We start from the raw sequence: 25492 nt of genomic DNA on the forward strand, positions 1-25492 counted from the left end.
GCACCTCAGGGGGAAGGGAAGGGGGGGCACCTCAGCCGGATGACAGCAAAGCCAGATCCACGATGGGGCTCCATGCCCATTGATATATCCTGGGGAGTGCAAATCCACAGTCTCTCAAGTCTCTACAGTGGGTGGGTTGCCCACTGTACCATCCTGTGGAGTGCAAAGCCACAGTCTCTCAAGTCTCTACAGTGGGTGGCTTGCCCACTGTGCCATCCTGGGGAGTGCAAAGCCACAGTCTCTCAAGTAGATGCAGATCTCCACTGGTACTGGGGGGGACTGGTGCCCAGACTGGATGAGTCTCCCCTGTGAAAGTTCCTGTCCTGTCACTGTCCCAGCTGCACCTGGGATAAGGATGCCTGATTTGGCGGTCCATTCATTCCTACCCAGTGCTTACCCTGTTCAGCTGTGTTTTGCCATGGCGGTCTTTGCCCTGTTCAGCGGTGCTTTGCCATGGTGGTCTTTGTCCTGTTCAGCGGTGTTTAGCCATGGCGGTTCTGGACTGTTCAGCGGTGCTTTGCCATGGCGGTCTTTGCCCTGTTCAGCGGTGCTTTGCCATGCCGGTCTTTGCCCTGTTCAGCGGTGCTTTGACATGGCGGTTCTGGACTTTTCAGCGGTGCTTTGTCATGGCGGTCTTTGCCCTGTTCAGCGGTGCTTTGCCATGGCGGTCTTTGCCCTGTTCAGCGGTGTTTAGCCATGGCGGTTCTGGACTGTTCAGCGGTGCTTTGCCATGGCGGTCTTTGCCCTGTTCAGCGGTGCTTTGACATAGCGATCTTTGCCCTGTTCAGCGGTGTTTAGCCATGGCGGTTCTGGACTGTTCAGCGGTGTTTAGCCATGGCGGTTGTGAAATTCTGATACGGGCATTGGTGTGTGGCATGACGTTCTCTACACTGGACATTGGTGTGTGGCATGACGTTCTCTACACTGGGCATTGGTGTGTGGCATGACGTTTCATCATTGCCCAGCGGGGCTGTGGCAGCTGGGGTCCTCCAGGGCACTGACTCCGGCGGTGGCGGTGGTCTTCTGACCAGTGACGATACTTGGGCCCTCCTGGGCTGTGACTCCGGCGGTGGTCTCTGGACCAGTGACGATACTTGGGCCCTCCTGGGCTGTGACTCCGGCGGTGGTCTCCTGACCAGTGACGATACTTGGGCCCTCCTAGGCTGTGACTCCGGCGGTGGTCTCCTGACCAGTGACGATACTTGGGCCCTCCTGGGCTGTGACTCCGGCGGTGGTCTCTGGACCAGTGACAATACTTGGGCCCTCCAGGGCTGTGACTCCGGCGGTGGTCTCCTGACCAGTGACGATACTTGGGCCCTCCTGGGCTGTGACTCCGGCGGTGGTCTCCTGACCAGTGACGATACTTGGGCTCTCCTGGGCTGTGACTCCGGCGGTGGTCTCCTGACCAGTGATGATACTTGGGCCCTCCTGGGCTGTGACTCCGGCGGTGGTCTCCTGACCAGTGACGATACTTGGGCCCTCCTGGGCTGTGACTCCGGCGGTGGTCTCCTGATCAGTGACGATACTTGGGCCCTCCTGGGCTGTGACTCCGGCGGTGGTCTCTGGACCAGTGACGATACTTGGGCCCTCCTGGGCTGTGACTCCGGCGGTGGTCTCTGGACCAGTGACGACGGTGCTTGCGGTTGTGTCTCGACCGCCGGAAATGATGGCGCACTTCTCCGCCGTGACACTCACAACAGGCTGGGCAGACTTCCTCTGGCCCTTCCCCACCTGTGGTGGAGTCACAGCTGACTCTCCAATCCCCTTGGAACCCATGTGAGTTGTTGTCCCACCAGGAGTCTTCACACTGTCCCGTCGTCCACTCTCCAATTTTAGAGCCTTTACAGGGGGTGGGCTGCCAGTGCCTTGGCTCCGGGTCATACTGCCTGCCCTGGTGGCCGGTGCACTCCACAAACCTTGAACACGCACCACTGGTATTGGAGGCTTTTTGACTGAGGCGCTACGACGGGACTGATGAATTGGAGGGGGGGTGGGGGCAAAAAGGTCAACTTTACAGAGGGACAGTTTCTGACGAACACTGGGATGGGTAGCTGGAGGGAGTCTGGGAGTGGAGGAAGAGGAGGTGGTTGTCGGAGGTGTCACTTTAGCTGTTTTGGGTGCAGGTGCAGGTACTGGAGGCTGTCGTTAGGTGGATGGATGTTGGGTGAGTGATTGCCGGCGTTTGTGTACTTTGGGAGGGGGCGTCACAGACACACTGGGAGAGGACACAGGGGACGTGTAAATGGCAGTGGAGGTGGTGAGTGCAGGTGAGCGGCTTGTGGTGCTGGGTCTCCTTGTGCGATTCATGGTGCCTGTAAATGTGGTGCATGCAGGTGTGTGTGTAGACAAGACTGGGAGGGGGGAGGGAGAAGAGGAGGAGGGGGACACAGTGGAGGCAGTGGATGTTGCTGTGTCTGTACGTGGGTGAGGCTTGCGTGAGTGCCTGTGGTGTGTGTGGTGCCTATGTGTGCTTGAGCTACTTGTGTGTGCTGACTTGTGTGCATGCTGGTCTGTAGGTGTGCTTGGGATGGGCTGAGGTACAGGAGATTGGGTCTGGGTGGAGGAAGTTGGAGGGGGGAGGCTAGATACAGGGACAATGGCTGCCATCAGTGCTGAGGCCAGAGATTGCAGGGTTCACTGAAGGACAGCCTGACCAGAATGAATGTCGTGTTGCAACTCTCGTTCTACACCCTGGATAGCATTCACAATGGTAGACTGCCCAACAGTGAGGGACCCGAGGAGGTCAATGGCCTCCTCACTGAGGGCAGCAGGGGTGACTGGGGCAGGGCCTGAGGTGCCTGGGGCGAAGGTGATGCCCACCCTCCTGGGTGAGCGGGCACGGGGCGAACGCTGAGGGGCTGCAGGGAGGGCGGGGCTGGTAGGGGAGGTGGCGGCTGTACCTGTAGAGGTGGGGGGCACAGATGGTGCCGCCACCACAAGGGAGCCCCCATCGGCGAACGAGTCCGTGTCGCTGGTTGGTGATCCGGTTGCCGACGTGAAGCTCCCCTTGCCCTCCGTCCCACTGGTGCATTCAGAGTCCGTGGTGTGGCCCTCCATGGCCCTGTGGGATGCAGCTCCCTCGTGCTCCGGTGCCACTGTACCTCCGCCTGATGATGCTGATGTACAAAAGGACAGGGAGAGCAGAAAAAGGGGGGGAGACAGAAGAAAGAGAGTTTTAGTGCATGGCATACCGCTACAGTTGGCGGACAAGACAGACACAGCAGCCCCCTGCATTACGCCATGCTCCAGCCCTCTGCACATGCAATTTCTGGGATATGGCCTACATGGCAATGGTGGACATCTGCGCACATGGATGCCACAGGGGCAACTATACCTCGACTTGGCACTCTGCTGAGGTGGGGTAGAGTGCCACATGGCCTACATTACGGAGGGGCCTTGCCTACCGAACTCGCCCTGGCCTAGGGACACCGACAGCCCACCTCCCCCACCCAGACACCTCCACTGCACGCAAAGTCCGCAGAATGAGGTTGTACTCACCCCCTTGTGTCTGCTGTGATGCCCTCAAGCGCCCATCCAACTCCGGGTAGGCCACCGCCAGGATCCGGAACATCAGGGGGGTCATGGTGCGACGGGCACCCCTCCCACGTTGGGAGGCCATCCCCAGCTGAGCCTCCTCCGTCTTCTTGCTGCAGCGGCGAATGTCCTCCCATCTCTTACGGCAATGGGTGCCCCGTATCTGGTGGGCCCCCAGGGTCCGGACCTCCTTGGCGATGGCACGCCAAATGTCCCTCTTCTGGTGGGCGCTGACCTACATGACATGCACAAGGAAAGAGGAACAGTCATTACCAACTGCACCGTCGTTGTGAGTGGCCCCCTCCCTACTCTGGCCATGTGGCCCATTCATTTCCATGCATTAATGTTGTCTGAACTCTGCCCCCTTCCCTCTTCCAACCAGCCCTCTCCACCCAGGCCTAGCCCATACAACGTGCTCCCTGTGTACTTACCTGTTGGTCTGGAGGACCGTAGAGTAGAGTGTACTGGGGGAGGACCCCGTCTACCAGTTTCTCCAACTCCTGTGCAGTGAAGGCAGGGGCCCTTTCCCCAGACGCAGCAGCCATCGTTGCTTCCAGACCGAGGTCACAGCAGCACTTGCAGTGTAGGTCCTCTCCTGTCGAAGGTCAGGTATCTAGTGATTGAACAGATAGAAAATGGCGGTGACGTCCACGGCGGGGCGCATCATCACCGCCGGCGCACCTGTTCATTGGCTCCTGGGACCCATAGGGTCCAATGTTAACAAATGCAGCATTGTGCCGCGGTCTACGACCGCCTAACGCGACGGTGTACAACGCCAGCGCAGTTACCCCACAATCCCATTGTCCCAGTTTAGAGGTCAGGCAGCCGCCATTTCAGGGTCCCACATGGCTTAATTTACCTCTGCGTCACACATAGCTAGGCCTACACTCAACACACATACAGGAAGGGTTTTGTGAGTGGTGTAGTCTTCTGTGTAACTGTGGGTACATATCTGGAGGAATAATGACTGATTCTTCGCTGTTGTCCTTCGTAGGCACCGTCAGCTGGGACATGTGAGAAGATGGCGGAATCCTACGGTGTACCGACCGCTGGTGGACCTGTTGACAATGGAAGAGAGACATGTCATCGTCACCTACCGGTTTGACCGTGCCACTATGTACCCAGTTGGAGCCAGACCTGATGTCACCAATCCGCCATCTGACTGTAATCCCCCCTGACGTGCAGGTGTTATCAGTGCTCCATTTCCTTGCAAGTGGGTCTTTTCAGACAACAGTGGCCATGGCATCAGGGATGTCCCAGCCTATGTTTTCCAATGTCTTGTCCAGAGTGTTGGCTGCCCTGCTGAAACACATAAGAAGATACATCATTTTCCCTGAGGTGGCAGATTTGACTACAGTGAAAGGTCACTTCTATGCCCTTGGACATATCCCCAACGTCATAGGTGCCATTGATGGGACCCATGTAGCTCTGGTCCCCCCCACAGGAGTGAACAGGTGTACAGGAACAGGAAGAGTTATCATTCCATGAATGTCCAGATGGTCTGTTTGGCAGACCAGTACATCACCCAGGTAAATGCTATGTTCCCTGGCTCTGTGCATGACGCCTACATCCTGCGGAATAGCAGCATCCCTGATATGATGGCTCAACTCCAGAGGCACTGTGTATGGCTATTGGGGGACTCTGGTTACCCCAACCGTTCCTGGCTATTGACCCCAGTCAGGAATCCCAGGACCAGGGCAGAGGAACGCTACAATGAGGCCCATGGGCGGACTAGGAGGGTGATCGAACGCACCTTCGGCCTCCTGAAGGCCAGGTTCAGGTGCCTCCATATGACAGGTGGATCCCTATTCTACTCACCAAAGAAGGTGTGCGACATCATTATCGCCTGCTCCATGCTCCATAATTTGGCTTTGCAACGCCAGGTGCCTTTTCTGCAGGAGGATGATCCAGATGACGGTGTTGTAGCAGCTGTGGAGCCTGTGGACAATGATGAGGAGGAAGCTGACGAAGAAGACAACGACAACAGGTAGTCAGTCATACAGCAATATTTCCAGTGACACACAGGTGAGAACATTTTCATGTTTAACATTAAATTAACTTTCACATGTCTACCTCTATCCTGTTTTTCGAATTCAATCACTATTTGGTAACTGAGTTGTACCCTTCCATTACGGTTTCACAGGTGTGGTTACCAACGTGTCATCTGCTTGCATCCTTCAAGGACTTGTGATGTGTGACATAGGTATGTTAGCCTTACAATGAGAAACCCATTATGACACTGTCATTGATAATACATATTTACTAAATCACAGACTGACTCCAGATTGTTTTGTGTTTCAAGGGTGTTTATTGAAGTGTTTATTGAAGTGCTCAGAAATGTGAGGGGTTTGTTAAATGAGGATGGGTGATGGTGGAGGAATGTCCATGGCAGAGTCCAGTCTATTAGTCTCACAGGTGCACTGCCCATCTGGGCATAGGAAGTGGAGCTGGGGCAGTTTAAGTATGGATAGGGGAACAAGGTGGTACAGTGGGAGGACAAACAGGGTGGTGTCATTTCCTGGCGGGGTCTTGCCATCTTGCTCTGTCCTGTTCCTGGATCTCAGGGACCGCTTGCGTGGTGGTTCTCCGTCTGCAGGGGGTGGGGTGCTGGTGTGGTGGTCCTGTGGCGGTGCCTCCTGTCCACTAGCGCCGGCGGAGGTCGTGGGCAGTTCATCGTCCTGGCTAGTGTCAGGGGCCCCTTGGAGTGCCACGGTGTCCCTCATGGTGTGCTGTATGTCCTTCAGCACCCCTATGATGGTGCCCAGGGCAGAGCTGATGGTCCTGAGCTCCTCCCTGAACCCCAAATACTGTTCCTCCTGCAGGCGCAGGGTGTCCTGCAACTTCTCCAGGACTGTGGCCGTCGTCTCCTGGGAGTGGTGGTATGCTCCCATTATGGAGGATAGGGCCTCGTGGAGAGTGGGTTCCCTTGGCCTGTCCGCCCCCTGTCGCACAGCAGCCCTCCCAGTTCCCCTGTGTGGCTATTGATGTGTGCTGTACCTGTGAGCCAAATAGCTGTGGCTCTACCCGGATGATTTCCTCCACCATGACCCTGAGCTCCTCCTCGGAGAAGCGGGGGTGTCTTTGGCGTGATATGGGGTGGTGTGTGTGATGTGTGGGGTGGTGTATGTGGTGTTGAGTGTGGTGAGTGTAGTGGTGTTTTGTGAGTGGATGTTGTGTGGGTGATGGTGTGGTGTGCCTCTGTGCGATGCGGTTGTCTATTCTGTGCTTTCTCTCTGGCCTTCGTTCGTGATTATTTGGTCATAGGGGTTTGTGGGTGATGTGGGTGTGTGTTTTATATAGTATTGGGTGTGTGGGAGTGGTGTGTGTATGTGCATCAGGTGTGTGTATTTGTATTTGTCCAATGTGGCGGTGTTTTGGAGCTGTGTGTGTATTTTGAACGCGGCGGTGTGTACCGCCAATGGAATACCACGGTTGAAAGACCGCCGCGTGGATTCGTGGGTCGTAATAGCATGGGCGTGTTTCTGTTGGTGTGGAGGTGGAGGATTTGTTCCCACCAGTTTATCACATACCTTTGATGTGGCGGTGTTGTGTGGGTGTCTGTATTTCGGCAGATTCCGAGATGTGTGTCATAATAGCTGTGGCAGAATACCGCCGCCGCCGCGGTGTATTGGCGGTCTTCTGCACGGCGGTAAGCGCCTTTTACCGCCAAGGTTGTAATGACCCCCAAAGTGTTCAAAATCTAGAATGGAAGTGAAGTTGTTGCCCTGCCTGAGCTGAAGATGGGCATTGCGCTGGCTCCAATAAATCTACTTCAAATCCAACTTGAAGTCATCTTTTTGAATGCAACACTGGCGACGAGGGAACGAAAATATGGAGATACCTACTACCAACATTCAGCACAGGAGTGTTATCAGTCTATTTTTGGCCATTTGGAACTGGTCTTATGATTTATCAGAGAAAAAACCTTTGAACATGTAATTCCTGCTGCTTTAAACAGGATTTGTAGCAGAACCTACGTTAGACAATCATTCCTGGAATGAGATTTTAAGCAAGGTATTGACTTAGGGGGTTATTACAACTTTGGAGGAGATGTTAATCCGTCCCAAAAGTGATGGTAAAGTGACGGATATACCACCAGCCGTATTATGAGTCCATTATATCCTATGGAACTCTTAATGCGGCTGGTGGTATATCCGTCTCTTTACCGTCACTTTTGGGACGAATTAACACCTCCTCCAAAGTTGTAATAAGCCCCTTAAACTTTATTCTGGCTTGTATTGAAAGTTTCTCACTGTCAACCACACTGCCGTCGCTACAATTAGCAAGGACTTCACAAGGCGTTTTCAGAGCGAAGCCTCTGAGTTCCGTGCCTTGCTTGTTATCGGAACTTACTGTAGGACGTTTAAACATTTACAAAGTCGTCTCTATCGTGAAGGGCGTCGGCTTCCAGGAATGAATAGAAGGCTCCCAGGAAGTGTGGTGACATTGTCACACATGCAGGTACATGCCATCTGTGATGGGCACTTTTACTTGAAGGATCTGGACGCTGATGCACACCGGTTTGTTTATATTCTTGCGCACGGCCATGTTTTGAGTGCTTTCTCTAGGTAAAACATAAATTCCGATACATATGGTGGCATTACATTAAGGTGCACAGTTGTACTTCTGTTTTGGAATTTCATCCACAACTACTGTATGCCTATACACATGGCAGTGTGTGACATTACCACAGAGCGTGTCTATCACTCTTACTTTACGCCGATATGCACAGTTGCGCATGGATTTCATTGTTGGGTTTACAGGCTGATGCGCACGGCAGCGCATATTTGACTGAAGGCAATATTTTATTATTTATTCTAACTATATTACTACTCTTCTTGTGTATTAGTATAGGAAAACATGCCTATGCTAATTGATAGATTTTTTTTTAACTATATAAGTTAGTTGCTGATCTTTTTATTTTCTATAGTGTTTGAAGAGACTATGGCGGTCATTATGAACATGGCGGTAAAGAATGCCGACGATGGCGAATGGAAATCTGCCATATAATGAACAAAAAAACCAACCCCGCCAAACATTACCACACCACCACTCCCCGCCAGGACCCTGTCGGCGGGAATCACTGCCCACCCCACCCCGCCACCACCAAGAACACCCACATCCCACCCTCCAAATAAAGATGCACAAATCACCTCGGCGGACAGTGGAGGCCGGATGACCATTGGCAGCTGGGACCGCCACGGGCAGCAAGTGGGCCCAACAGCAACCACTGCACACATTGGCTAGGCTTAGCACCCACACACCTGACGCACATCCAGAACACCATAAAACATCCCCAGACACACCCCACAATCCCTTGCAAGGAAACCAGGACCAGAAGACGGAGAGCACCAGAGCCAGAGAACGCCAGCAGACAGGACACGAATAGCGACACACACAGGAGCACCCAAACTCCGTCCCCAGTCCTGACGCCATCCACGACCCTCACCATGTCCCCCCCAAAAATCCACGCTTCACCGAAAGGGAGCTAAGGACCATGGTGGACTAGATCCTAAAAGTGGAGCCACAAATATTCGGCTCTGAGGTGCAGCACACACCCATCGCCTGGAAAATGGAGCTGTGGCAGACCATCGTCAACAGGGTGAATGCAGTGGGACACCATCCACGCACCTGGGACGACATCCACAAGAGTTGGAACGACCTGCGGGGGAAGGTCCGGGCCATGGCATCCAGGCACCACATCGCAGTGCAGAAGACTGGGGGAGGGCCGCCACCAACACCACCCGACTACACTGACTGGGAGGAGAAGGTACTCGCCATCCTTCAGCCAGAGGGACTTACTGGACTCACTGGACGAATGGACTCGAGGAAGACCTCTACATTTACCCCATGTACACCATACCTGTAATGCATGCACCACCCCACCCCACGCACACCCACCTAGACCCACACCCCTCCCAGCCATTACCCACCACATCCACCACCCTGCATCAACCACAACTCACTACCAGGCCCACATCACTCCCGCTGTGCACAACCACCCACCCCTGCAGGTTCTCACAATGGAATAATAACCCCCACCACAATGTAACACCACCACTGCCACTAGATGCTATGTCCACCTCACAAAGGCACCCCTGAAGGCCACTGAAAGGCACACCAGCACTAAATTTTACAGTACTGCCCACCTCAGACCCTCCTGCATATGTAACAAACACTTCTATGTCCCCCAACAGGCACCACCACCCATGCAACCCTAATGGAGGGGACAAGGAGTGCCAGCATTCCAGGGAGACAGAGGCACATCACAGGACACTGGTGAAGGATCCCTGGACACTGATGAGCAGGCAGGCCCCTCACACAGCCCTGGATGCTCAAAATGCAGCAGCCCCACCCAAGAAAACACTGTCACCCTTAACACCCAGTCAAGACCAGCAGGCCAGGGGAGGCGTGCCCACACCAGTGGACCCAGGGCACAAACAGGTGGACCACAGCAACAGAGGCCACAGTCTCCCTCCCCCAACATGCAGGAATACGAGGGCCCCAGTACTAGTGGCACGTCCAGACCTGCATAGGGGACACAGGCACAGGGGGCCAGGGCAAGGTCAAGTGCCCCAGTGGGTCAGGGGGTAGGGCACCGGATAGATGCAGCAGCCCAGGACATCATTGCAGAGATATTGGGGGCATACCAACATACCCAAGACAGGTTGGCACAGATTGTAACCACCCTGGAGCAAAGTCAGAGGATGCAGCTGGAACACCACCAACAGGCTATGGAGAAGTGGAAAAAACACAATGCCACAATGGCCACCATTGCTAGAGCACTGCTGCAGTTGGTCAACAAACCCTTAGACACCCACACCGAACAAGATGCCCCCACAACAGCCCTGGACAAACAGCAACAGTTGTCCCAGGTAGCTGAAACAGCACAGGAAAAACCCTCCCAGGAATCACAAGGGCCGACCATGTCACCCCCAGTAGCTTCACAGCAGGCGCCCAAACGTAGTCTCAGGCCAAGATATGGCACTGGAAACCCAGCAAAGAACAAGCCCCTTACCAACAATTGACACTGCTGCTACTGCCAAGCAACCAACCCACCCATTCACAAACTTCACTTAGCTGAGGGCTAAATGATGTACAGAACTACAAATAGGAACCACCTATGAAATTAAACAGGCCTGCCACTAAGTCAGTTTTGAGGACAACCAACCATAACGACTTTCATCACTGTACATAGCACATTTCACTGTATTTCACCAATAAACAACATATCTCACCTGTAACACTGTCCCCTGTCTTCAATGTTGAACAAAATGGAGTAATGATGCAACAGGCAGGGATGAACTTTATTGTCAAATTGTGCATGCTGCTGGTACAGTGTGTTTCTAAAAAGTCAAGAAGGGAATGCTTATGTTGTCTGTCTGTACCATGCTGAAGAGGTCCATAACTCGCATATCATGACCAATTCCCCCTAGTTGACATGGCACACTTACAGTATCAGTCACTAACCACATATACAGGCTGAAGTCCAAGACATTTATTGGAAGTAGAGTTGTATCAGTTGGTTTCTGGAATTTACATCTTCCCCTTCCTCATCCTCACCATCACTCTCCTCACCTCTCTGAGGTAGCAGATCAGGACCTATAGCACCCTCCACCTCCAAAAGGAGGATTGAATGTCTCACTGCCACGTTGGGCAGCATGCTCCAGGCCACCACTATCCTACACACCTTATCAGGCCCATAGGCCAGGGAACCCTCAGAGATATGTAGGCACCGAAATCTAGCCTTCAGGAGACCTATAGTACGCTCTATCACCCTCCTAGTACGTCCATGGGCCACATTGTATTTCCTCTCTGCATCCGTCCTGGGATTCCTCACTGGTGTCAGGAGCCAACGCAAGTTTGGATAGCCAGAATCACCTAGAGAAATGGTCAATACAGAGTCGTCTTTGGAATGTCTTTAGTCTGACAGGCTGTTTTTCAGCAATGTGTCAGTTAGTGACAGGCACACTTTCCTATGATCCACCCTCTGTCCTCTTGAATTGTTCCATCTTTTGTGGCACACTACTGTCCCTCAAAACAAATTAATCATGGACTGAACCAGGAAACATGGCATTCACGTGGGATATGTACTGGTCTGCTGTACATACCAATTGGATGTTCATGAAGTGAAAGTTCTTCCTGTTTCTGTACACCTGTTCACTCACTCTTGGGTAGATGATGGGTATGTGGGTTCCATCGATGGCACCAATAACATGGGGAATGTTTGCAAAGGCATAGAAGTCTGACTTGATGGCAGGGAGCTCAGCACTTTGGGGGAATCGCACATAGGATTGTAGATGTTGTAGAAATGCATTTAGAAATCTTGTAAGTACCTGGCTGAACATTGGCTGTGAGAAACCAGCACCCATGCCCACTGTCACTTGAAATGAGCCTGTGGCCAGGAAATGGAGTGCGGAGAGCACCTGCACCTCAGTTGGAATGACATGCTGATTACGATTTCCGGGAGTCAGTGCAGGATCCAGTAATGCACATAGGTCCTGAATAATTGCACGTGTGAGTCTGTAAGTGATAATGATCTGACGCTCCACCATGGTCCCCATATCCACAAGTGGTCTGTACACAGAAGGTGCCCTTCCTCGCCACAAGGGTCTATACCTGTGAGGGGTAAGAACAAGGAGTCATGTGCACACATACACAGGCATATTTGCTAAACACATTCACTGCATTCTTCATATTAGTGTCTGTACAATAACTGCAACCTGACAGATGTACATTGTCATCACGAAGAGGGAACAGAGTAAATCATGTGTGATATTATACTCTATGGATAGAGACATATGTGATTCATATGGCTAGTTGGCCCAGCATTGTGACTAAATTGAATTTCAAGATGCGTAGGTGATGGCAAAATGTCTGCCCACTGTAGTTCTTCCCCTTCGTTGTGGAAGTGACCTAAGACCGCTAGCGGTTGACGTCACAGCGTTCGGCGGTATTTACCGCTGTTCACACCATCATTGGATAACATGGATGCCAATGGGGAATCTTGGCATATCATGATCGCAGCCGCGGTGATGGTGCATTCCGCAGCGGAACGTACGCGCGTTTGTCATTGTGTGCTCACTTGACTCCCTGATCTTGTGCGGACAAGTACTCCACTCCGTGTACTGCTGTGGCCTGCCTCTGGCTATAGATGTTCCATGTGGTGCAGGGGAAAGGGCCCCGGCCTTCACCCAGGAAGAACTGGAGAAACTGGTGGAAGGGGTCCTGCCCATGTACAGCAGACTCTACGGCCGGCCAGAGGTACAGGTGAGTCTGGGTTTGGGGGGCACTGTGTGTGTAATGGATGGAGTGGATTGCTCTGATGTGCATTCCTGTGAGCCAGGATGAGGCTTGGTGCATGGAATGCTGCGTGCCACTGTCCTGCATATCTGGGAGTACTGTCTGTCCTATGTCTAACAATCAGCCAGCTATTGCCATTGTGCAGGGGCCTGACCTCTGTGTTTCTTCTCTGTGTCTCCCTACTAGGTCAGCGTCCACCAGAAGAGGGAACATTGGCATGCCAACACCAAGGAGGTACGGACCCTGGGGGTCTACAACCGGCGGACCACCCGCTGTCAGAAGAGGTGGGAGGACCTGCGGTGCTGGGCGCGGAAGATCAGTGAGGCCCAGCTGGGGAAGTCCTCCCAACGTGGTAGGGGTGCCCATCGGGCACTGACCCCCTTAATGCGAAGGATCTAGCGGCGGCGTACCCAGACCTGGATGGGCACTTGAAGGCTGCACAGCAGTCACAAGGGGGTGAGTACTCACAGCCCATACTTCAGCCTGGAAGGATGAGTATATGGGCGATAGGGCTCATGGGGCTTAGAGCAGGGTTTTGACTGGTGTCCAGCTACTGTCTGCTCCCCAAAGTGTGTAGGGGTGTCCCTGTCAGGTTTCACCTACCTCAGCTTCAATGCAATGACAGAATATGGGTGTAGGTCAGTATACTGCTCAGTAGTCAGGGCCATGGTCATGGGCCTAGTGCATGGTGCTGCCTGTTGGGTGTGTCTGCTGGGTAGGTGTGTGTCTGGCCATTCTGTATCAGCATTCAGCTACTTACAAGTGTCTCTCCGGTTTTGTCTCCCCATCCCTGTTCTCTTTTGTGTGTCTGGTACAGCATCAACATCAGGCGAGGGAGCTGAGGCACTGGCTAGTGGGGAGACAGTGGCCCACGGATCCTCGGAGGCAGAGACAATGGACGCCCAGGGGACCAGTGAGTGGGAGGGCGAGGGGACTTCCACGGGGGAGGCTACTGCCACCGGTGGTAGTAGCTCTGAAACCTCCTCCGATGGGGTTCCTCTGGTGGTGGCGGACACTAGTGGACAAATCACGACCGTGACATCTTCCGCCACCACCCATACCATCAGTGCCCTCCCTTCTGCTCCCCACTGAGTTGCCCGTGCCCGCCCACCCAGAAAGGTGGGCGTCTCCTTCGCCCCAGGCACCTCCTCCCCTGCCCCAGTCAGCCCTGCTGCCCTCACAGAGGAGGCTATTGACCTCCTGAGAATCATCTCTGTAGGGCAGACAACCATTGTCAATGCCATCCAGGGGCTAGCATCAGAGGTGCAGCAGACTAATGCCTATCTGGATGGCATTCACGGTGCCGTGTCTGCCCTACAGAGATCTTTTCAGGCTCTGGCCTCCTCTTGGACGGCAGCCAGTTTCCCTGGCCATTCCATCCCCCCTCCAACCTCCTCTACCCCTTCCAGCACCCCACTTCCTTCACCCGTCCAAGGCACACATTCAGACATGCAATCAAGTACTTCAACACACAAAAAACACACATACAAACACAAGCACCACACCTCCCACCACAAACATTCACACAGCCAACATACAACTGCACACACAACAACGTCCACTTCCCCAGTGTGCCCGCCTCTTCTGCCTCCCTGTCTATCCCCTCTACATGCACACCCTCATGCACTGCACCGTCACTCACTGTTACTGCTCCTCTTCCTGCACTCACCACAATAGTAGACAGCCATGCATGCACCCCATACACCACACCTGCACTCACCACCTGCACTCATCACCTCCACTGTAGTTGACACATGCAGCACACTCACCCGACTTGCAGACACCCATCCAACATACATCCACACTAGCTGTCTGTCTTTTCCCACTGTGTCCACCCCCCACTTCCCAAAACACTCAAACGCGGCAAGACACCCACCCATCAGACATCCACCACACACAGCATACTGAGCAGTCATCGGCAGCCACTACATGCACACCAACACCCCATACATTAACTCCCTCTGCCTCCACTCCCACACCCTCACCCACCCCAATTGCTCCCAAGAAACTTTTCCTCTACTGTGTAGACCTGTTCAAACCCACTGGCCCACCCCGTCTTGTTCTGAAACGTGCCCAACTCCTTGCCCTTTCCGCTCCTTCACAGCCCACCCCGGTCCAGCCTTCGCATTCCTGTGCCCCTTCTCCACTTAAGAAGAAGGCCCACTCTGAGCCTAAGGCATCCAGCTCTGCTTGTGCCAAACAGCCCCCACCACCTTCTAAGGAGAAGCCCACACCCTCTCCAACCTCCTCACGAAAGTCAAGGTCCCACCCCTGTTGTAAATCCCCACACACAGCCCCGCCCCCATTCCGTGAGGTGCCTGGATCCCCCTATGGTGCCCTGTTGCGTGGAGTACCCAGCACTTGTGGGAGTCAGGTGTGGCCAGTTGTGGCCAAGGAAAATGGACTTTTTATGGCCTGGCCATTGGCCCTGTTTTCATCATTTCGCTCAGTTAGCTTCATAATAAAGTTTCAGTGTGGCCTGTGTTTGGGCTGCATGCAGTTCCACCCTGGTGTTTGTTTGAATAATTTATGGCTGTGGTGCTATTGTATGTCCTCTGGCCAAGTTGCAGTGGCCTTCGGTCGGGTACGTCCCTCTTGATGTGGGGTGTCTGACTATTGCTGCTGGGTAAGGTAGTGGGGGCTTTGCCTTTCCTGGCGGTGGGTTGTGCGCGGGATGCGTGAGTTTCGTTTGGTTCATTATTTGACAGTTCGGACCGCTCCTCTGTTGGCGGTTTCTGCCGCCACCGCCAGTGGTGCTGAACGGACCGCCATGTTCATAATGAGGGCCAATATTTGCCTCTTATATACAACCATGCAAATTGATCCGCCAGCTAAAGTTTTGCAATTTAAGGCTGATCCGCCTAGTCCTTGGGCCTGTTAGAAAGAGGATTTTTTTAACATACATGAAAGCTATTGATAGGGAAGAGTCTAAGGCCCTGATTTAAAAATAACGCTGTCTAGCGACATCCTTTTGCGCCATCCGTGCACCATATTTAAAAAACGATGCACCATGGCGTAAAAGGAAAGTTAGTGTAAAAAAAAAATGATGCTAACCATTGCAACATGCCAGAAAGAAAAATCATGCTAATGCAGTAAAGGTGACGTTATAACGTTTTTCTGCACATTTTTTTATGCAAATCGTGTTAGCGCCAAATTTAGCATCATTAGCGTAAAAAAAGTGCATGAGCAAGGGACAAAAAGGAAGCCAAGGTGGAGAATGTAGGCCAGGAGAGACACCAGAGAGATCCTAATCAGCCCAGTACGAGCCAGGATGGACCAGCAAAGTCCCAGGAGAAGGAGAAAAGGAAGTGTCACTTTGGTGAGGAGGAGAATAACATCTTGGTGAGAGAGGTGATGGAGTACCAACACCGGCTTTTTGCCACCTCCAAATTATCAATAGGTAGGAGAGAGGCTATATGGCAGGCAATAATAGATAAAGTCAACAGTTTGACAGAGGTGAAGAGGACTGTCACTGACTGTAAGAGGCACTGGCATGATTGCCACCATAGAACTAAAGAGAAACTGGCCAGGAACCAAAAGACAGAACTACAGACTAGAGGTGGATGTCCAGCATCCCAGGAGGACCTGGTTGAGCTGAGGAGTTGGTGGCAGCGGTCATCCCGGAGGACCTGGTTATCGGAATCGCAGAACAGCGCAGACTACCAAGACCTACCACAAATGCACAGTAAGTTGCAACGGGGGACTATCTGGAAATGTACAAATGGCAGAAGGGGGAGGCACATAGGACACACTGAATGCATGTAAAAGGGTTGCATCGGGACACAGTGCCAGATTCAAAAGGCACTATGGCCACCGAAGCCTCACTTTTAGTGACGCTCTGGTAGTGCTATGGACTCCACCATATTCACAGCATGGTGTTAAGCTTTTTGTGGCTTAACACCACCTTGGAAATATGCCCCCTTCACATGCAGCACTTTGCCTGGAAGGGGCGTGCAATCAGTGCTGCTATGGCCATGCCACAACAACACCCATTGCATATCATTGTTGCCCCAGATTTTAATTTTTTTGTAAACCTGAGGCTGCATCCTGCAGCACACATAGAAAGTGCAAATGCCCGGAGAAGATTGTAGTTTCTGGAGGAAGGTGTCCCTTCCTGCCCAAAAACAATCTCTCCTGCAGCAAAGCCATCCTTGCTCCATGCGCGCAAGTTGCGTGCATTGGTGCCCGGCAACAAATACAACGCTCATACAGGGGCCAAAACAGGGCTATGCCATAAGCTTTTAAACAGCACATCTCAGAGTATTGAAAATGACGGAGTGTGGCAGTGACAAATGAGGCGCAATGTTGCGCTCCATCATTTTTACTTAAACCTGGTCAATAATGACCAAACACCTCAAATGTGCCCACACCTTCCCCACCTATATTCACCAACCGTTTCTCAACCATCCCAGCAATTGCTTCACTGTTGCCACTGATCATCTGCCCATGTGTAACACTCAGTGGGCAACATGTACTATGCTAGTTGCACTGGTTGGCCGAACAACAACTGTCACACACCTTAATGCACCATTTGGGAATGGACATAAAAGTGAACATATACAACGTATGGGGCATGTCTGTGATCATCATTTCTGCTGCTGTACAAGCAGCTTCCATTTCACCATGTCACAAGGTTCCTAATGGTTTGTGTTGTGTACAAAGGGACACCAACATGCGTAAGGACAGCCACAAGTACCATCAATGTTGCAATGGGGCCCAATTTTACAAGCCTGTAATGCAACATTAGCATCATACAAATTGTTGCCAATGTGAATTCAAACTGCCCATTCCCATTGTGCCTCAATAACAAAATCACACAATGCATGCATTGATCCACTTTGTACATCGTTACACCACTATATGCCTGTGGCAGAAATGCTGTATGCAAGGAAATATCCCTTATGCAGCGAGGGAAGAACTAATGGGGCTTACAATCCATGAAGGTTGCACTGTGCCATCTAATTACTGTTATTATGTAATAATTGTGAAGCCTGCCAAAGGCAGATGACAAATTGATGCAAGCGTTGTAAGCAATGGACCTCCCTGTGCTTTGCTGCACTAGTCTCATCATTCATGGTGCCAATGCAGTAAAGCACCAAAGTAGCAGCAAAAATTAGACTACTGTGGGAATGTCCACCACGGTGAACAGTAATGTAAATGATGTGTTTACATGTTGTCAGTGGCTGGGGCAAGGGGCCTGCAAGAAAAATGGTGGTATGGGATCAATGCACTCAGTTCCTTGAAAGGCTGCCCCATGTGTGATGCACAATGCAACACATAATAAACAATTACAACCTATACATTTACAAAATGGTCACCCACCCACCTGTCACTCGCACACCAGCCCCAGCCACTTCACACCTCATTAAGGCAGCCTGGTCAGGCTGCCAGAGGCTGGCCAATCAGAGAAGAGTGCTACAGAGCTGAAGTTGGCAACTTTCAGGTAGAGATTTAAAAAGCTTTCTCTGAACTAGTTATATTAAATCCACCAATGGCAACTACAGTGAGGGAAAAACAAATTTGGCTATTTTACTTCACCAGGGCTTATAAAACATTTTTTATAAGGTCTCTGCTTATAGTAACGTGGTACCCAAACCTAGGGGCACTTAGAGCACACCTTAGGGGTGACTATATGTAAACAGAAGGTAATTTAAACTTTGTAAGTAATTTTAATCCAAAAGTTGAATTTGCATGTAACATTAGTTTAAAATCAGCCAGCAAAGCAAGCCTGCCTTTAAAATGACACTGGGCACCTCAGTAGTGCACCCATGGGTGCACTACCTATGCTGGAGTCACTACACCTACATGCCCTACCATATACTAAGGACCTATAGGTAGGTTGATACTGCCAGTTATAATTAGCCTAATTTGCATATCCACTTTACACCGAGCACTGGCCCTGGGACTAGTAAGCAGTACCTAGCGCACAGCCAGGAGTCAGTAACCACTGGTATCTGTCGAAAACGTTTGGGGGTCACCAGGTCAAAAAGGAGCACTTTCCTACACTCACATACACACAATGTGGTTGAATCTCACAATGGGTGGTACAGGATCATGGACACATCACTCAAAGTGTCTAGGTGGATGCATGTGGACAACTCACTCCCTACCCACACTCCAACAACACACATAGGGTGACATGTGAGTCAGTTAATAACTCAAACATCTGTAAGAAAAAATGCTAAGTATATCTGAACATCTAACACTTGTGGAGTGAGCACAAATCTGGAAGAATGCCAATGTCTTGCAAAGTTTGCATAGTCAAGTCAATGAAAGTGGTACAAATGTTGATGGACATGATTACAAAATCAAGGTGGGTATAATACACTGGAAACTGTGGGCTGGCAGATTGTGTAAATTGTGACTACACACAAATGATGTTAGGTGGCATGGTGTGCCATTAGGTGTCCACAAATGTGTGGCTTGATGTGGAGGTCTGTACCATGTCACTGAGCCACCAGTAGCAAGTAAATTATGGGCCATGTCAAAAGCCTCTACAGTCAAAGATTGACCTTTCACTATCCCATTGCAGAGGATGATTCCTTACCTCCTGCAGGCCTGCCTGTCCTGGATTTGACAAATGATATGGATGACCAGCTGCCGACAATCAATGAAGAGACACTCCAGGATGTCCTGAGTTCCTTCGAGACACCACCTCCAGTCGCAGGAAGGACACACAGCATTGTGGGGTCTCCACATGAACCACCCAACTAGCAAGACACAGCACCAACCAGTCCTGCCACAGCCATGGACTCTGAGGACACAGACAATACCTTTCAAAGGACATCGGTAGGAGTCTAGCGAGAGCTGGCACAGAAGGTGCAGGTGGGGATGGAGACCATGACAGGCAGTCTAGAGGGAGTGCAAAGGTGCCTTAGTCTGAAAAACGACAACGCTGTGGTCAGAAGCACCCACTCCCTGCTACGTGGACTCCAGCAGTCCTTGGCTGACATAGCTGCTGCCATGATGCAAATGCTTGGCCAATTACCCTCCCAAAGTGGCAGCAGCATAATTGAGAACATGCTCAGGGCTACACAAAATGCCTTGGAGGCCATATAATGGGAAGTGGCCTCCCTCAGGGAAAACATGGCTGCCTACCATCGTGATGTAGCAGCGGTTTGCAAAATCAGCAGTTCCTCCTTGCTGCAGTGATGCCTTATGTATTCCAAGAAATGGCAGCTGCTGGGATCTTTGATTTCACATCTCTATCCCCTGATGTGTGTGAGCCTCCCTCAACTTCAACAACAGCACCACCCATGCCACAGGAGGCACAACACACATCAAAGGATGAAGATGTGGAAGGAACAACATTCACACGAAAAACCACCCAGTAGCACCTGTCTGTGCCACATGGACAGTATCTCTTTAGTTCTGTGTTAAGATCATGCCAGTGCTGTGGCAACTGGCAATGTGCCCTCTTCACTCTACCACTGTTAACGTATCTTGTATTGGCTGTCATTGTCTCAATTCATACCTATTGTCAATTTGTACACCTCCTCACTAATGCACACTTCTCCTAAACATGTCTCATGACATGTCCCTCACCCTTGGATTCTGACTAAACATTAAGGTGGTCATTACAACCCTGGCGGACGGTGTTAAAGCTGCGGTAATAACGCAAAAAGGCGGGCGGACAAAAAAAGTGAATTACGACCCTGGCGGAAACCGCCAACTAAGACAGCCACTTTAACACATCGCCCGCCATGGCGGTACAGACAAACAGCGCAGCGGTCACCGCCAACAGACAGGCGGAAGACAATGTACCGCCCACACTATCACAACACACCAATCCGCCACCTTTTCCGGGGCGGATTCTCCGTGGATAAAAACACGGCGGAAACAGCTTGTGCTATGGGAAAACGCTCACCTCAACACATCCCACGAGGAACGAGGACACCATGGAGCCGGAACTACAAATGTTACCTGCCCTTGCATTCCTGCTCATCTACGACCAACAGCGACGTAGGCGCAGAACATACCGGTGAGTACAGCACCAACGACACGGGGAGGGGGGAGGCAAAAGTTACGGGGACACCCATCAAACACCCCCACCCTCACATATTACAACATACACACCAATGCATTCACAAAAATCACAGTAACAACCCACAATCCCCCCGGAAGAATGCAAAGACAAAGCGAATAGCGGTCAAACTTTGTATTGTGCCAATATACTACTCATTAAAAAATATACGGATATATATATCACAAAATCTGTCAAAAATAAATGTACAATACAAGAAGTAGTGCAGAGATGTACACAACAATGTCCGTGCACCAACAGTCCAAAAATGCATGGGTGACGCCCACAATAGATAGCTGACCAAAATCCAAGAGAACACTGCCGGGGCATCAGATAGAAACAATACAGGCACCTCAGGGGGAAGGGGAGGGGGGCACCTCAGCCAGATGAATGCGAAGCCAGATCCACGACGGGGCTCCATGCCCATTGATGTATCCTGGGGAGTGCAAAGCCACAGTCTCTCAAGTCTCTACAGTGGGTGGTTTGCCCACTGCTCAATCCTGGGGAATGCAAAGCCACAGTCTCTCAAGTCTCTACAGTGGGTGGCTTGCCCACTGTGCCATCCTGGGGAGTGCAAAGCCACAGTCTCTCAAGTCTCTACAGTGGGTTGTTTGCCCACTGCTTTATCCTGGGGAGTGCAAAGCCACAGTCTCTCAAGTCACTTCAGTGGGTGGGTTGCCCACTGTGCCATCCTGGGGAGTGCAAAGCCACAGTCTCTCAAGTCTCTACAGTGGGTGGCTTGCCCACTGTTACATCCTGGGGAGTTCAAAGACACATCTTCGCAAGTAGATGCAGTTCTCTACTGGTACTGGGTGGGACTGGTGCCCAGACTGGATGAGTCTCCCCATGAAAGTACATGTCCTGTCACAGTCCCAGCTGCACATGGGAGAACGATGCCTGATGTGCTGGACTATTCATACCCACACGGTCTTTGCCCTGTTCAGCGGTCTTCACCATGGCAGTCTTGGCCTTGTTCAGCGGTGCTTAGCCATGGCAGTCTTTGCCCTGTTCAGCGGTCTTCACCATGGCGGTCTTTGCCCTGTTCAGCGGTGCTTAGCCATGGCGGTCTTTGCCCTGTTCAGCGGTCTTCACCATGGCGGTCTTTGCCCTGTTCAGCGGTGCTTTGCCATGGCGGTTCTGGTACGGATATTGGTGTGTGGACATTGGTGTGTGGCATGACGAACTCCACACTGGACATTGGTGTGTGGCATGACGATCTCCACACTGGACATTGGTGTGTGGCATGACGAACTCCACACTGGACATTGGTGTGTGGCATGACGATCTCCACACTGGACATTGGTGTGTGGCATGACGATCTCCACACTGGACATTGGTGTGTGGCATGACGATCTCCACACTGGACGTTGGTGTGTGGCTTGACGTTCCATCATTGCCCAGCGGGGCTGTGGGATTCTGGACCCTCATGGGCTGTGACTCCGGCGGTGGTGGTGGTCTCCTGACCAGTAACGATACTTGGGCCCTCCTGGGCTGTGACTCTGGCGGTGGTCTCCTGACCAGTGACGATACTTGAGCCCTCCTGGGCTATGACTCTGGCGGTGGTCTCCTGACCAGTGACGATACTTGAGCCCTCCTGGGCTATGACTCTGGCGGTGGTCTCTGGACCAGTTACGATACTTGAGCCCTCCTGGGCTATGACTCTGGCGGTGGTCTCCTGACCAGTAACGACGGTGCTGGCGGTTGTGTCTGGACCGCCGGAAATGATGGCGCACTTCTCCGCCGTGACACTCACAACAGGTTGGGGAGACTTCCTCGGGACCTTCCCCACCTTCTTTGGAGTTACAGATGACTCACAATCGCCTTGGATCCCATTTCACTGTTTGTCCCACCAGGAGTCTTGACACGGTCCTGTCGTCCACTCTCCAATTTCGGAGCCTTTACAGGGGGTGGGCTGACAGTGCCTTGGCTCCGGGTCCTACTGCCTGCCCTGGTGGACGGGGCACTCCAAAAACCTGGTACACGCACCACTGGTACTGGAGGCTTTTTGGCTGAGGCGCTACGACGGGACTGATGAATTGGAGGGAGGGGGTTGGGGGCAAAAAGGTCAATTTGACATAGGGACAGTTTCTGACGTACACTGGGATGGGTAGCTGGAGGGGCCTCGAGGAGTGGAGGAAGAGGAGGTGGTAGTAGGAGGTGTCACTTTAGCTGTTTTGGGTGCAGGTGCAGGTACTGGAGGCTGTCGTGAGGTGGATGGATGTTGGGTGAGTGATTGCCGGTGTTTGTGTACTTTGGGAGGGGGCGTCACAGACACACTGGGAGAGGACACAGGGGACGTGTAAATGGCAGTGGAGGTGGTGAGTGCAGGTGAGTGGCTTGTGGTGCTGGGTGTCCTGGTGCGAGTCCTAGTGCCTGTAGATGTGGTGCATGCAGGTGTGTGTGTAGACGAGACTGGGAGGGAGGAGGGAGAAGAGGAGGAGGGGGACACAGTGGAGACAGTGGATGTTGCTGTGTCTGTATGGGTCTGATGCTTGTGTGAGTGCCTGTGGTGTGTGTGGTGCCTATGTTTGCTCGAGCTACTTGTGTGTGTTGACTTCTGTGCATGCTGGTCTGTAGGTGTGCTTGGGATGGACTGGGGTACAGGGGATTGGGTCTGGGTGGAGGAAGTTGGAGGGAGGAGGCTGGACACAGGGACAATGGCTGCCATCAGTGCTGAGGCCAGAGATTGCAGGGTTCGCTGAAGGACAGCCTGACCAGAATGAATGCCTTCCAGGAATGCATTACCGTGTTTCACCTCTCGTTCTACACCCTGGATGGCATTCACAATGGTAGACTGCCCAACAGTGAGTGACCTGAGGAGGTCAATGGCCTCCTCACTGAGGGCAGCTGGGGTGACTGGGGCAGGGCCTGAGGTGCCTGGGGCGAAGGTGATGCCCACCCTCCTGGGTGAGCGGGCACAGGGCGAACGCTGAGGGGCTGCTGGGAGGGCGGTGCTGGTAGGAGAGGTGGCGGCTGTACCTGTAGAAGTGGGGCGCACAGATGGTGCCGCCACCACAGGGGAGCTCCCATCGGCGGACGAGTCCATGTCGCTGTTTGGTGATCCTGTGGCCGACGTGAAGCTCCCCTCGCCCTCCGTCCCAAGGGTGAATTCAGAGTCTGTGGTGTGGCCCTCCATGGCCATGTGGGATGTAGCTCCCTCGTGCTCCAGTGCCACTGTACCTCCGCCTGTTGATGCTGAAGTACAGAAGGACAGGGAGAGCAGAAAAAGGGTGGAGACAGAAGAAAGAGAGTTTTAGTGCATGGCATACCGCTACCGTTGGCGGACAAGACAAACGCAGCAGCCCCCTGCATTACGACGTGCACCTGCCCTCTGCACATGCACTTTCTGGGATATGGCCTACATGGCAATGGTAGAAATCTGCCCACATGGATGGCAAAGGGGCAACTATACATCAATTTGCCATTTTTGTGAGCTGGGGTAGAGTGCCACATGGCCTACATAACGGAGGGGCCTTGCCTACCTAACTCGCCCTGGCCTAGGGACACCCACAGCCCACCACCCCCACCCAGACAGCTCCACTGCACGCAAAGTCCATAGGATGAGGTTGTACTCACCCCCTTGTGTCTGCTGTGATGTCCTTAAGCGCCCATCCAACTCCGGGAAGGCCACCCCCAGGATCCGGAACATCAGGGCGGTCATGGTGCGACGGGCACCCCTACCACGTTGGGAGGCCATCCCCAGCTGAGCCTCCGCCGTCTTCTTGCTGCAGCGGCGAATGTCCTCCCATCTCTTCCGGCAGTGGGTGCCCCGTCTCTGGTGGGCCCCCAGGGTCCGGACTTCCTTGGCGATGGCACGCCAAATGTCCCTCTTCTGGTGGGCGCTGACCTATATGACATGCACAAGGAAAGAGGAACAGTCATTACCTACAGCACCGTCGTTGTAATTGGCCCCCTCCCAACTCTATCCCTGTGGCCCATTCATCCCCATGCATGACTGTTCTATGTACTCTGCCCCCTTCCCTCATCCACTCAGCCCTCTCCACCGAGGCCTAGCCCATACAACGTGCTCCCTGTGTACTAACCTGTTGGTCTGGAGGAGCGTAGAGTAGCGTATACTGGGGGAGGACCCCATCCACAAGTTTCTCCAACTCCTGTGCAGTGAAGGCAGGGGCCCTTTCCCCAGACTCAGCGGCCATCGTCGCTTCCAGACCGAGGTCACAGCAGCACTAGCAGTGTAGGTCCTCTCCTGTCGAAGGTCAGGTATCTAGTGATTGAACAGATAGAAAATGGTGGTGACGTCCGCGGCGGTGACGTCCGCGGCGGTGCGCATCATCACCGCCAGCGCACCTGTTCATTGGCTCCTGGGACCCATAGGGTCCAATGTTAACCAATGCAGCATTGCGCCGCGCTCTACGACCACCTACCGCGACGGTGTCCAATGCCAGCGCAGTTACCCCACAATTCCAATGTCCCAGTTTAGAGGTCAGACAGCTGCCATTTCAGGGGCCCACATGGCTTCAATTACTACTGCGTCACACATACCGAGGCCTACACTCAAAACCTTTCCCGGATGGGTTACTTGTCTGGTGTTGTCTTGTGAGTGACTGTGGGTACATACCTGGAGGAATGCTGACAGTTTCTTCGCTGTTGTCCTTCTTAGGCACCGTCAGT

This window comes from Pleurodeles waltl, chromosome 4_1, assembly GCF_031143425.1.
Source record: "Pleurodeles waltl isolate 20211129_DDA chromosome 4_1, aPleWal1.hap1.20221129, whole genome shotgun sequence".
Taxonomy (NCBI): domain Eukaryota; kingdom Metazoa; phylum Chordata; class Amphibia; order Caudata; family Salamandridae; genus Pleurodeles; species Pleurodeles waltl.